We start from the raw sequence: 14329 nt of genomic DNA, 5'->3' as shown, positions 1-14329 counted from the left end.
TTATTAGAAATAACAATCAAGATTATAGGACTACTTATTTATTTATTGTTTATAGTCCAGGATCAAAGAAACTAAATTCTCACAGAACATATACCTAAGAAAGTAAGTACCTAAAGAAAGGATTATGTAGGTACTCGTAATTATGAAATTTAAACGATATAGCAGGTAGGTAGGCCTAGTGAAAATTCATTTGTAAGTATTTATGGTGGAAAACAGAAGTTTTGGAGACAAAGCGCGAGGAGGACAATAGTAGGAGAGGAATTGAGGCACCGAGATCAACCATTTCGCGGAACAAAACACGACCGCAAGTTTTGTCCTATCCACCACAAAAACTGTGTTACAGACTGTTATGTTTGTTTATGTGCCTGGGGACTGAATTGATTGCGTTATTCATCGTGAGTCAGTTTTGGAATATTTTCCTAAATATAAATAAATAATAAATAAATAAATTCTTTATTGAATAACTTATTGACAGTTTTTAACAATAGGCTAATATTAAATATAATAGGTAAAAGTACATACCTACGTGCCTGAACTAAGAATTATAATTCCTGTATCTCAGGCAAAAAAAGATAATATATTTCAATGCATCATTTTTTCAAATATGAAAATTGACACACGTGTAAATTTATACATAATTATAATACATAATTATTATACGTAATTATACATTTATAAATAAAAATAGATACAAGTAAGTTACCTAAGTAAGTAAGTATTGTATACAGTCTACAAAAAGTATCAAACCATACCTTTTAACTTGATAAGTAGTGTTATAAATATTTAATTAAAATTTTATGATATATTTCACATACAACGTGCATTAAAAAACCACGAGGCTGCAATCGAATTTACCGCTAGCGTTCGGTGCGTGCCTGCCTAGTGATACCTACACCCTATATACAATAGGAATAAAATCCATAACAAATTAAATGAAATCGTCGCTTCATGCCGCCATTGAGCTTACTCGTATGTTTCGCTCGATCCATCAACAAATGATTTAATCCCTTTCGATCAAGTTAATCCCACCAAAAACATTTTCATATGTATTTCATGTAAAATGTTGTCAAGATGAGACTATTTATGATTCGCACCGAAAAAAGTTATGATCTTAGTAGAGCCAAGCTTCTGACTCTATCTCGCCCTAACTTAAAACAAACTCTATACCTTAGTCAAAATATGTGGCTAGACCGTTTATTCACATTATTTCACATGGGTGTAATAAGGTGAAAACTTATGTTTTTCTGTTATAATACCTACATTACTCAAGGTATGAACCACTTCGAGAAAAGGTAGAGTGTTCTTGCGCGCGGCTTGACTCGTCTTATTGTCGGGGGTACATACGTAAGTCGACTTACTGTTGTATTTTAAAATAGATCGCTTCGTTCAATAATGGCGTCAATGCCATTTTCCGAATCAAAACTGTAACATTATAAAGAAAATTAATCTTCATCCTATAGAATCTATTCTGAATTAACCCTTCTTTGCATGATTTTTGCTATTTTTTTAAAAATAAATCAGGGCGATGTAATTAATGCTCTAGATTAAAGGAAAAATATTTAAAAAAATCCTTATGTAAATAAAAATATGTATTATGTAAAAAACAATATGATGGAAATTTACATCATCATGCATTGTCACATATTTAGCTCAGTACTAAATGAAAAAAAATATTGTTTACTCAATCTTCTTTATTCTTTATGATAATTTAAAAAACAATTATTATTTTTATTTAAGCACAAATTGACGCCACATTTACTACACGAAATTGTGGAATAGCCTTTACATTTGGGAAATTTGCACCGGAGTGACCCACCTACTGTTGGCCAATGTTCAGCACCATCTTTTCTTATGTCTTTTGGAGGTGGTGGTGCTGGAGAACCTTTTCTTTTTTTTGATAGTAATTTCTCTTCTAGTAAACTGGTACTAGGACGACCTCTTTTAGCGTCTTTGGTGGGTCCTCTGTTGCATAGCACAAAAGCCAATTCATTTCTGAATTGGCCCATTGTAAGTAGACTCTTTTTGGGTTCACCTCTTTCTTGAGCATTTTTTTTATATATAATCCAAGAGTTTATAATAGCTAGATCAAATAAATGATAAAATATACGCAAGTACCACTTTTTAGACCTTATTGTTATATGATTTCTGCCCAAAAAGCTATCCATGAGATCTACTCCTCCCATATGTTTATTGTACTCTTGGACAATAAACGGGCAAGTAATATCAATTTTTCCTTTTATTGTCCTGTCATATCTATTGACTTTAGTTATCTTGTGCTAGGAAATTTGATTACTGACATGTACAATAATATACCAAAGAACTTATACAAATCACATTCTGTAACTGTTATAGATGAACTGGGATTACTCTGTATTATGTATAAATTTGTCTCCACTACTAATGTTTTGATAAAATCTTCAGTGATAAAATAGTTAAAACATTGATATGGAGTTTCCAGGTGTGATAGACCACCTGAAGCAGTAGAACTCCCCAAGAAAGTAATTTTATCTTCGTCATACACCAGATTCCTTTTTTTCCAAATCAAGCTTCTTTTGTCAAATAGAAAACTGGATGAAGACTGCAAATTGGATGAAGTTGATGGGTGAGAGGGTTCTTGATCTTCTGTTTCTACAAGAGGAGGATCAATGTCACAAGTTTCATCCACATCATCCCCATCATCATCATCATCGTCGTTCTCCTCCTGCAACACTCTTATAACTTCAACAGAATCGCGGTTTTCATCATCGGAATCTTGGTCATCGAGGTCATCTTCTGAGAGCTAACCGCCTTGTAACTTATTAAGATAATCTTCAAAATCTCTTTCATTCAAGTTTCCCTAAAAAACAACATAAAATAAACATTTACAAAAAAATGTTTGCCATACATTACAAGTGAAATTACTGCATAGAGATGTAAATTTCCATCACATAGTTTTGAGAAATTTATTCACAGTGTTTTGATATAAATTGTACATAAAACAACAAAAACATGAAAACAAACCTTATTTCCACTCATTTTCACTTTTACTGTATTTTATATATCCGTTTATTTCCATAAAACAAACTAAAATCTCGCTCCTTTTTTCCAGTCACAACAAACAGCGGAATGACAAGTTCTAGGCCTGGTAATTGACAGTGACGTTTGTTTTTTTTTCACAACTGCGTTTTGTTGTACGCAATAGTCGCTTAAAATGTTGCCAGCAACAACAAATTTACAGTACAAGGGTTTTGAGTACCTTTTTTTGTTGACTAAATATTATGATGGAAATTTCCGTCACCATGCAAAGAAGGGTTAAGGCATTTTTTTCACACATCACTTAATATTATTAACGTTAGTAGTTAGTAAAAGTAGACTAAAGCTATGTTAGTAGGTACCTTTACCTAGGTACTCGTACTTTGAGTTATATGGCTTTGAAACATGTAGGCCGAACAGGGGATCAGTAGGCAAGGACATTAGATCTAAAGGTGCGAATAGTTAAGTACCGATTCAATATTTTCTTACGCAGACAGATGGTAGGAAAAATATTTGAAAACGTGCGGAAATTGAGCAATAAATTGATCAATTACGGTAAGAATTAACATAATCGAGCAAATTAGCGAGGGGCAAAATAGAAATGAAGGAGTAGCGAAGCAATTACGAGTGGCGAGTCGCAGTCTGTCGCGGTGTATGGCGTGTAGCGGCAGCTCGCCCGTGAAATTGCATCGGCCGACTTCAATGACGTGATAATTTACAAGTTGCTTCCCGCGTAAAGCTGCTCTGAAGGCCTTGAGCGGATTAAGGCATTAATGTAGAGCTAAGCTGTAGGTACAGCGTTATTCGAGATAATAACTTGAATCATTTTAGGACGAAGATAACGTCCATTAATGTTTAGTTTCATTATTACCGGTAAGATTTGACGCATATGCCAGTAAAGTCTTACAACAACATTAATTTAATAATTTTCCTTATTGTTAATAGACTCAGTTGTTACAACTTGTAAATCTGGGGGCATGGCAGTGCCCCCGCCAAGTCGAGCGTACCTATCTACTACAAGAAGAATATATTGCTGTAATGGTTCATTGAGTTTAATGGCTAGAACTATGTAAAACTATTTAACGGCTATTAAGTATACCTACATTATTATAATGGGTAGGTATATTAGTACAGAATACATAATGTATTAAGTCCCTAATGGATTAGATTATCGGCAACTTTGTGGACAGCAATACACAAGTACTTATTGCTTGTTACATAAAAGATGGCTACCTCATCTCCTCTGTAAAATATCAACTTGGATAACATACAATTAAGGATAGTTTCGAAGTTGGCGAGAGTAGTTGGTTACTTAAGTTACGTATATAAGTAGATACATAATATAATACCAAGGAGGTTTCGTAGTCTTCCATTCTTCCAAACTTCAAACTTGCTCTAGAGCGTCTCACCTTTATACTATAAACATGTCACTAAATTCGTAAGTAGGTATTCAATGTTTCTTAGAAGGTAGGTACTATTTGTGCCACTGGTTTGCGAATTAGGATCATCTGCGGTGGTAGAAGACTCAAACACTGAATTCGTTAAAATAGAGACACAGTTTAATAAAATTAATTGATTAAAATTAAAGTGTATTATTGTTCTATGACAGGACCAACATATTAATTTCAAAAACAGAAGATGCTCGTAAATGATCACAAATCATTTTCAATTAATTAAGTATCTCTTTTGTAGTTTCAGGGCCCAAATTCCAGCTTCTAAACTGCTTACATAAATTATTTCTATTAGCGAACTTTAATCTCAATTCGGATCTCTATGACACTTATTGTATTGTAGTAGGTAAGTACAGACAAAAGTTTTGTTCAATCGAACATCAGGAAGTGGGTCAAACTTAACTTGTAATTTTAGGGCGCGTCGCCATAAAGCCATGTGGGGAGGTATCTTTTAATAATACGTATAGTAAGCTGTGTTCTGCTCATTCGAATAGCGGGTGCTTATGCTGCTCGGCGAAAATAATGGTTGTGTATAAATCAGCCACTGCCACGTTGTCGCAGCACCCGCCCGACTTGAAGAATATTGTGGGGACGCGTCACGAGCTCCGCACATACAAAGCCTTATTTATTTTCAAATATTTGTTTACTCCACGGGATCACATCCAAAGAGCTGGAGAACTGAGCCTTCCATTTTTTGGCTTACTAGAACAAAAATACACACGTACTTTCCCAGACACTATGAGTAGAAAATATGATAGCAGCCTATTAATAATGCCTCACCTTGCAGAGACTTCGTATTACGTCGCTGAAGTTACTGATTTCAACTTTGAAGGCGGCTAAATTAAATGTTAAACTGTTGGAAATTCGATACCAATGAATGAATGGAACGGACTGAAGTGTCGGTTAAAATTTCCAACAGTCGTGAGAGTCTGCACTATCCACTTAATGAAAGAAGCTTGATTCCTTTGCACTGAGCTGCCTCCTGCGCTATACAGTACGTAGAACTAGAGTAACTTGAAATTAATAGGTAAAGTAAATTATATTTCATAGAAAACTTTCACTCGACGTGGAAACTAATTAGTTTTCCTAGAATTAATTACTGCAAAGATGTACAACCTGCTGGCCGTAAAGACTACCCGGAACTGAAAACACATTTTCTAAAAAACCACAATATTCCTGCGGAAATTTTTAGAACAATGAGATGGTCTATAACACAAACATTTTTCTAAAAGGTTATTATAGGTTTTTCGAGTAAATGATGTAAGAATTTATGTAAGGGTTCTTGGTGTAACGGCGCTCGGCTCTATTCTGGTGGCTTCCTGATTTACGCCCTTGTTATTTGACTTTCATAATGGATTTTTACGATACGATTCGTTTCTCAATTCTTCGGCAAGTGGGGGACTGACTTCTGTAGTTTTACCACAGGTTTTACATTAATCGAAAAAACTTTTGGTTTTTCACAAGTTCCGTCGTCTAATGTTGGTCTTGGTAGTCTCGGCTTATCCATTGTAACGACAAACACCATATTATCACATTCAAGCATGAACTGTCGTAAAGTTACTCTCGAACTATGTTACCTATTTAGAGTTTAAACTTAAACGTGTTTGTAGCGAGAAACTTGAATAGAGGCATTAACTCTACATATCCTAGTTTACTTACAATAGGTACTCGTAAAATAATTTCGTGATTAGTATGGAAAGGGCATGTAGCGTGAGCTGGCCCCCCACTAAGTGGACCGACGATCTGGTGAAGGTCACTGGAAGAACCTGGATGGGGGCAGCGCAGGACCGGTTGTTGTGGAAATCCTTGGAGTGGACATCATTTGGCTCAAAAGAAGAAGTACCTAGTACGGAAAGAGGGAGTGAGAGCGTTTCTAATGAAACCGTTGCGTTGGGAATAGGTAGTAACTAAATTAACATAGTTGGAGTTACCTGTATAAAAGTAATATTTCTCACAATTATTACAATAGCCAGAAACCAAACAGAAACAACCTGCAGCTCATTAGAGTATAACTCATCTTGTAATGTCTCGCGTGTAATATAAATGATAACTGACTCCCAAGTTACAAATAATTTAGAGGAGTCCAGAATGTCCAAATTCCTACAAATCGGAAAGGGTGACCCTGTCGCCCTTTAGATGGATCTTGGGTTAAAGATCCATCTCACAGCCACCAGGCTCCCGCTGACAGATAGTGATCTATCTGGTAGATATATTATAAAGGTAGGTACATTATTGTTCTTACTGCTTTGTCAGGGAGAGATCACGAAGGACCACATGTTTTATTGAATTTGATCAGAAATTTTGAAATAATTTAGTGTAATGTGGATACGCAATTGAAATAAGAAATTCTACCATTTTCCCGTTTTAACCTGACACTGGTTTAGATTTTTTGAAGAAGGGTCAACTAATGCTACTCACATTTTTGTATCTTTCATTTAATGAGATTATACACGTATAGAGTGGCACTAGGTTCAGTACGCACTACACCAATAACTTAAAACGGAGGTCGATAAGACTATACTGTGTAGCCGGCCTTATGACAACAGAGCTGGGTAAACCGTTAGATTGCTTCCGCAGTACACTGCTGCTAACCACCAAACATATTACGTCGTATCCGCACTGACCCTTGATGGTTATCAACGTTTATGTAACTTCTGTTAACTAAAGTCATAATGTTACATACAACTTGTTATGGTAATCGTGCTCTGTAACTGCATTAGTCCCATTCCGTAGTATTGTATTAACCCATTCTATATTTTTAACCTATTTACCTAAGCAAAGTCTCAAAATAACTCAGACAATTTCTATATTTTCCAGGCCACCTAGACATCAATTCAAACAAGTTATTTTTGGAAGTATGGCGCCCTTGAAAGGAGCTCTTGTTCTCAAGGCGATTTTCGTGGCTCTTCGTTATTGGGCTGATGCGAATACCAATTTCTGTAAAAAATCACCCGTATTAAGTAGAGAATAGAGATATTTTTATTTAATATTCTATCAGAATAGAGAGTTATCTACTCTATCTACTTATTCGTATGAAAATTAATGAAGTTTTTTCTGCTTAATTAATAAGTGACTGAACGAAGTTTTATTTGAATGTTACAGGACGATATATAAAAGAATTTTCAAGATCCTGAAATTCAGGACTTTTAGATGCCGATGTCATTAAACTCCAATATTTAATGTTACGATTGGAAACACTGGAAGCGGGAAGTTGGGGCGCCCCGATTTGCGTACGCGTTGTGGCCTAAATCCACCCTTTTATGCGCGAACTTTGCTCGTAAATTACCTACGCTCGCTGAGGACAGCGGTAAATATGCATTGGTATATGAAATCCATCGCTGTAATCAGTGAAAAGATATGGTTAGAAGTTAGGAATTATATTTTCTTTCGGATAATACTGCGGCATCTTAAATAAATGTAGTTAATAGACACTATTTCGGTGGATCGCCAATCTAGTGTAAGTTGCTGCTAGCACGTGGATGCGGAAATCCTTGGGAAGCTTTTGTCCAGCAGTGGTCTTCCTTTGGTCGAAGGGGGAGATATTTGGCAACACTAATATCAATAGTCTGATGTGCCGTCGACTTTACATTAGGTAGTCCATATCCTACATAGTACCTATCTACTACTTACTGACTTCAGAAAACTTATAACAAAGCTTCTGCCCGCGGCTTGGCTCCTGATACTGATATTGATTAATAATAGATTTGCGAACGATCTTTGTTGCCTTCCCTTTAATTAAATAATAATTGATCGCTGAGTTGGAGCTCATACAGCACTAATACGGCAGCTGCGCTCATTAGCGCGACTGCGGTGCTGTTTTACTGCGTCGTCGCACGTGTGCATTAAATGCATCTTAGCAACTTACTGTCGGCATATTACAATGTTTAGATTCATAGTTAGAGTAGGTACTCGTAGGTACCTACAGTCTGTCAATCTTATACAAACCAAACTTCTTTTTATTTCACGTACAGTCAGCGTCAAATAGTTCGTGACACTTAAAGTTCACAACACAACCCTATTCCAATAGGAACAAAGACGTGTTGCGAACATATTGGCGACTTTGGGTGTCACGAATTATTTGACGCTGACTGTATGTGAAAGAAAAAAAAGTTTGGTTTGTATAAGATTTATTCTTAAAACTCTAGATTAAGTAGTCGCGTAGTATATTAGGAACTTAAATATAAGTAGGTATTTAATTCCACAAAGGATATGAAGATTTAAGTTTATACTAATAAACTGGAAAATTGCGTGAATTTTTAGTACAATAGTTTCTTTTTACGAGTGTCTACGGTAATATTAACCACTAGACTTGCGCGCTTAATAAAATGTTTTGTGGAAAGTTTTACTCAACTACCGCACAGATAACCTAATTAATCCTTATTATATACGTTACTTTAAGTTTAAAGCATTAATCACCTAATGTATTCAATGCATTATTTTCTAATCCAAAGACGTTTAATCAGCTTGATTGTAGAGAACGTTCAATCGTATGTAAGTTCTACATGCCCATGAGTCGAGTGCAACTGTGCTAACTAGGATAAGAACTGGCAAGTTAACTCAAATAAAGGGTGCTACATACGAGGACCTCGGCGGGGGAACTGAGCTCTAGGTGAGCTAATTAGGTATTAATTCGAGAGCGGAAAGCGCTTGGCGTGGAGGGCACTAGTAGCTAATTATACCTAAATTGTTGATTGCTGGCGTTTTGGATGCAGCATACGTATAAACCGTTTTAAAGAAGTAACTACGAGTAGGTACCTCCAATTAAATTATTATGAACAAAAAAGCTTATAGCAAGCATCGTTTGTGAATACGGGCGTAAGTTAAATAGCAGTTTATCAAGCGTGGCTTTTATCACTTAAAATAATGAAAAACGTAATCCTATATTCTGATAATCATCCACTTTATCTTTCGCTAGTATTTTTGCAATGTGCTGAAAATAGGATCGAAAAACTACACGATGCCGTTTTTACTACTTGCATAAAAGCACGGACAGACATTTTTGTAGGGTAGCTGCGGCCGGCGCGGTGAGGCTGACAAACCAAACGCCACATAATACCAAATGTACATTCAGCTGCGGGCATTTTTGGATTTTCCTTTGTCGGAAAATGTACAGTCGACAACACTGTTGTTGCAAAATCACATCTATTACAATCGAATAAGGTGACATAGCATGATGTGCCGTTTGTCGCTTTATGCGACCGTATTTGAGCTTTGGTTTGCAAAGAAGGAAACCAGATTATCACGGCTGTGATACATGAAACATGTGCCGCTTTGTAACAAGCGTTTTTAAAATATATTTAATTAATTTTGATGTGATGATAACCTACATCTCGAAGGAGGTTTGAATAGAATTACAATGCTACTGAAGTTCTCGAATTGTAAGTAGGTATCAATTAGGTTTCAGAAATTTTGTTGTAGGAAGGGAAATGTTGATAACTTCGTATTTGCAGAAAATAAAATAGAATAGTATTTTTATCGCCTCAAACCTAGTATCTATCTGTATATGTTCCGTAGCAAAAACTGCAGTGTAGGTATGTACTCATGTGCAATGAAAACCACTTACCTATCTACTTATATTTTTTACCTATAAACAAGCCCATGTACCTATTTACTTACGTGAAATTTTGAACACACCTGCGAGGATATAAAAGTCAAGTTTATTAAGGTTAGGTAGGTAATTTGTTAAAAATAGTATTATGCTTTTTTGGTTTCCGACCACAGAGTAGGCATGTTTACAATACTGTTCAATGAGGTTGTGTAGGCGCGTGTCGAACCGAAATTAATTTTAATTTGATGCGAAAACAATTTAGCTAATGAAATATGTTCATAAAATGTACAAGAGCGTTACATATTTTTTAAACATATTTCTTACTCGTAGTGGTTATATTTTGGACATTTTACACATGTGCGGTTTGGCTTCCTGGCATCGACTGTAATAACAATTTTGTCATAAATATGGGATGAGATTGATTAGGCAGCCATCATTTCTCAACTTCAGGAGATGAAATTTGAGGTTATGGTGGCGGTAAAAAATAAAGTATTTTTGACACGCAGGCGAAGCTGCATGCTGGTGGAAGTATAAAATAAAATTTCTAAGCTCCTATAGACATGAGGTATTCCCGGCTATTCGTTTAAAATTCCTTGATATGGGATCGTATTGCAGCGGCGCCGCACTGCTGTAAATAACGTTCTAGCTTTAACAGAAATGCTTTGTCTAAATAATATCTTTTGTTACATGTACGCATCGGGCTATTTCCGTGGTGGAATAGCGGACTTTGAATGGGACTGTTTAAGAAACTTTTAGTTGACTGAATTGTGAAATCGCAATGGGTTTTACGATTTATGTCGAGAGAATTTTAAGAATGTACAGGCGGCAGCGAATCCTGGGAGTAAACATGGTAAAATCTTATTCATTAGGTACACATTGTCACATCACATTTTAAAAGTTGAAAGCAATCTGCCTATTGATAACATTCTGTGAGATTTTATTCCAGACGCTTAACTAAGCTTGGAAAATGTGTAGAGTCGGTAATTTAATATTTGTCTTAGAAGTTTTTTACGATTAGTACGAGTACATTGTCTTTCAATATCTACTCGCCAGTTATTCTGAAAAATTGCTGCATTAAATATTTGACATTATAAGTGAAGACAGCACTTCGGAAAGGGTTTAAACTTGGCAATAAATCGGAATAAAAGTGAAATAAGCCAGCATTAAACAATAGAAGGCGAGCTCGCTTGAAATACCGACGAAGATTAAACGCGAATCCAAACACAGCTTAAATTGTTACTTAATTGGAATCTGGGAGAGGATTTTGACCTATCAAAATTATTGTGCCACGCTTTGTAACGAAAACAATAATAGATTCGTACCTAATTTACTTATTTCTGGTACATGTAAAGAGAACGGTTGGATTGACTTGGCTGATTAAGTATAGTTGTATTTGTAATTTTCAAGTTATTGTTCTGTCTGAAAATAAATCTAAAAATCTGCGAAAAACCACACTACAAGACTTACTAGAAGTCTTGAGCAGGAGCTAATTATTTTATTCCTCTTAGTGGCTACTGGTAAAATTATGAACTTCAATGATATAGCCACAACGATTTGTTGATTGCATTTCACGTTGTTCATTAAAGGCACTAATGACGATATCTTGCTGTGGCATTTCTCTATGTCTGTGAGGTGAACAACATACACGCATATTTTAGCTCACTGCAGCTAGTTTTCAGGCACATTCTTGTTTCAGAGGTTTTTTGTAAGTAACTCTACCTAGGTTGGTGATTTAGCAATGTATTTTTGTTGCATCCCAGGGCAATAAAACGGAAAGCGAATGATATCTTTTTAAATCAGTCTTTTATGCCTGCTGAGACGATATTACAGCAAAGGATAGTTCAAACGATATTTTGTTATAGTAATGAAAGCAGTTTTTTGTACAATAGAACCTAAAAAGATCTTGGAGAGAATGAAGATTAGGGTTGATTCAGTTAGGAACAAAGATCCAGTGACTTTTGTTTAGTCTTTGTGTAGCGTATTTCAAGACAGCTTGCTCACTTTGTATCATTTTTATTCCAGCAATTTTTTCTTCTTTCTTAATTCTGTTGGGATGTTACTAAACCGAATAATTTTCCCTGCGAATTTAATCATAATCTTAATTAGTTTTTAAATTTAATATTATTTAAATTAATATGCTGAAGTGGCAATGGGCAGGGCACATAGTACGCAGAACTGACGGCCGATGGGGCAGAAAGGTTCTGGAATGGAGGCCGCGTACCGGAAAACGCAGCGTGGGACGTCCACCTACAAGGTGGACCGACGACATCGTAAAGGTAGCAGGGAAGCGCTGGACGCAGGCCGCTACCAATCGATCAACATGGAAAGCATTGGGGGAGGCCTATGTTCAGCAGTGGACGTCCTATGGCTGAAATGATGATGATGATGATGATTATTTAAATATAATAATCTATGCTTGAATCAGTTTCTTTGTTATTCCGTAATACGGAATTTAATTGCAGTTGTTAACATCTATGAGAATAGAAGCACGTATTTCTTATAAATAGACCCTCTGATATCAATATTTATCACAAGATTTCCTTGTAAAAAAACTCAATTTCTTTCATGGCAAAAAATTCTATGAAAAAATTGATATTGCTAACACGTTTTATTTGGTGCTTGACTTCCGAGGTCCCCATTGTGTTTATAAACTTAACTTGGCTTATTCCGCAATAAAATAACAATTGGTATTGTTACACGATTCTATGGAAAAACAGGTGCACAATAATTCCTTGTAACCTACGTTTGTAGAAAATAAATGTGATATTGCATTACGTATTTCACCATCAGTAATCCTTTTGAAACGTTTGTAGAATATGTTATTGGAGCAGCTAGCTAAAAAATTAAATAAATAAATATGCTTAACTAGTTTAAAAAGAAGCCTAAAAGAATGATTCTACGCAGTTGAAGTCCCTAGCCAGATAGGTAATTTAAATATAAATGGAACACTAATTATTATTGTTATACTAGGTAGATGTCTTCAATGTTTAGATGCCCCGCCCTAGCTCTACCTACTCCTAATTGATTTAGTACTTGCGGATTACGTCTTCAGTCGGACGTACCTAGTGCTTTACTTCGGGGCGCGTGACCTGCGTACCCAAGGGGGCTAATTCCAAGAATCCGTAAAAGAGGTTTCAGTTAACTCTCAAGTTTACGTTAAAATACGTATACGACAGGTGCGTTTATTGTCTAATTTTATTCAATAACGGCAGAATCGATTGTCAATTGTCTCCAATTGGAGATAATTCCTTCTCCTCTCGAAAGCATTTGAACGAAAGCGGAGACAATCTGGAACGGTGTCTAGTCGTTTGAGCAACGATTTTGTAAGTTCCTGTTTCATTTCCGAGGTCTAGTGTGAATTTCCTACGGATAAATTCTAACTGCATTCCATGAACGTATTTAATGTTCTGTGTTATTTTATTCTTTATTATCTAAACAAATAAAATGAAAGTGCCTGTTTGATATTTTAGAGATATAGTATAGTTGATGTTATAAGGAGTAAATTATGAGATTTTATTTTAGAAAAATATTTAGAGGTAGAAAAATAACATTTATGAAATTGTGAACAAAATCAGTGACAGAACGGAACACACGCGCGTGAAGTCACTTGCAGAAGCTAATTAATAATATTATTGCAGTAATGTAGTTATACATTATGTACGAGTATATTCCACGAATAAAGAAAAATTATTTAATTTTGCATAAACTCTTTACTAAGATACCTCACTCGTCCTCTTATTCTGAGGCCTTATTGGAGAGCGAAGAGCATTGTGTTTCCATTTTACGTAACATATCGAATGTAAATGCCTCTGTTTGCAAGTCAACATATTTTTTAGTAACGAACAACTCTTTGTCCGGGGCTAAGAGCCATGCAAGTTCCAGAAAGGAACGCGTAATTCTGAGGAAGGAAATGGCCTGAAACTGGTTTGCTGCATTTGTGTTTGACAAATAAAGTTACATGCAAACCGAACTGTTTTAACAATAATAAATGTTAGTAGTTCTTGAATTATAAACAATTGTGTAAAAATGTAATTTTCAATTATTAAAAATAAATAAAAAATACTTTGTGCTTTATGTTTTGAGTCGGTGTATGAAACAAATCCTCTCGATCATAAATAAATCCTCTCAATTCTTAGTTAGGTATTATTGTTTCACAAAATTGATACTGAAATTCTATCTAAATCCTTTTCAAATACATATAGTTCAAGTTAATGCTGAATATTCATCGTCAATCATAAATGATCATTTATTTTTAATAAATCATAACGTGAATTAGTACCTACATGGATTAGTATTTTAATATTAAAATGTGAAATAG

The 14329-nt window shown here is 35.3% G+C and overlaps 1 long non-coding RNA gene across 1 annotated transcript; it reads right to left on the bottom strand.

Moving 5' to 3' along the window:
* Nucleotides 1–1673: 1673 nt before the first annotated feature.
* Nucleotides 1674–3265, bottom strand: LOC135071528 (uncharacterized). Its single transcript, XR_010257270.1, has 2 exons — nt 3001–3265; nt 1674–2836 (listed from the first exon to the last, which is right to left on the bottom strand). It is a non-coding gene; the product is annotated as an uncharacterized LOC135071528 (long non-coding RNA).
* Nucleotides 3266–14329: the final 11064 nt, after the last annotated feature.

This window comes from Ostrinia nubilalis, chromosome 4, assembly GCF_963855985.1.
Source record: "Ostrinia nubilalis chromosome 4, ilOstNubi1.1, whole genome shotgun sequence".
Lineage (NCBI taxonomy): Eukaryota > Metazoa > Arthropoda > Insecta > Lepidoptera > Crambidae > Ostrinia > Ostrinia nubilalis.
The sequence above is the reverse complement of the archived record's forward strand: the minus strand, read 5'-3'. Positions and strand labels throughout refer to the sequence as shown.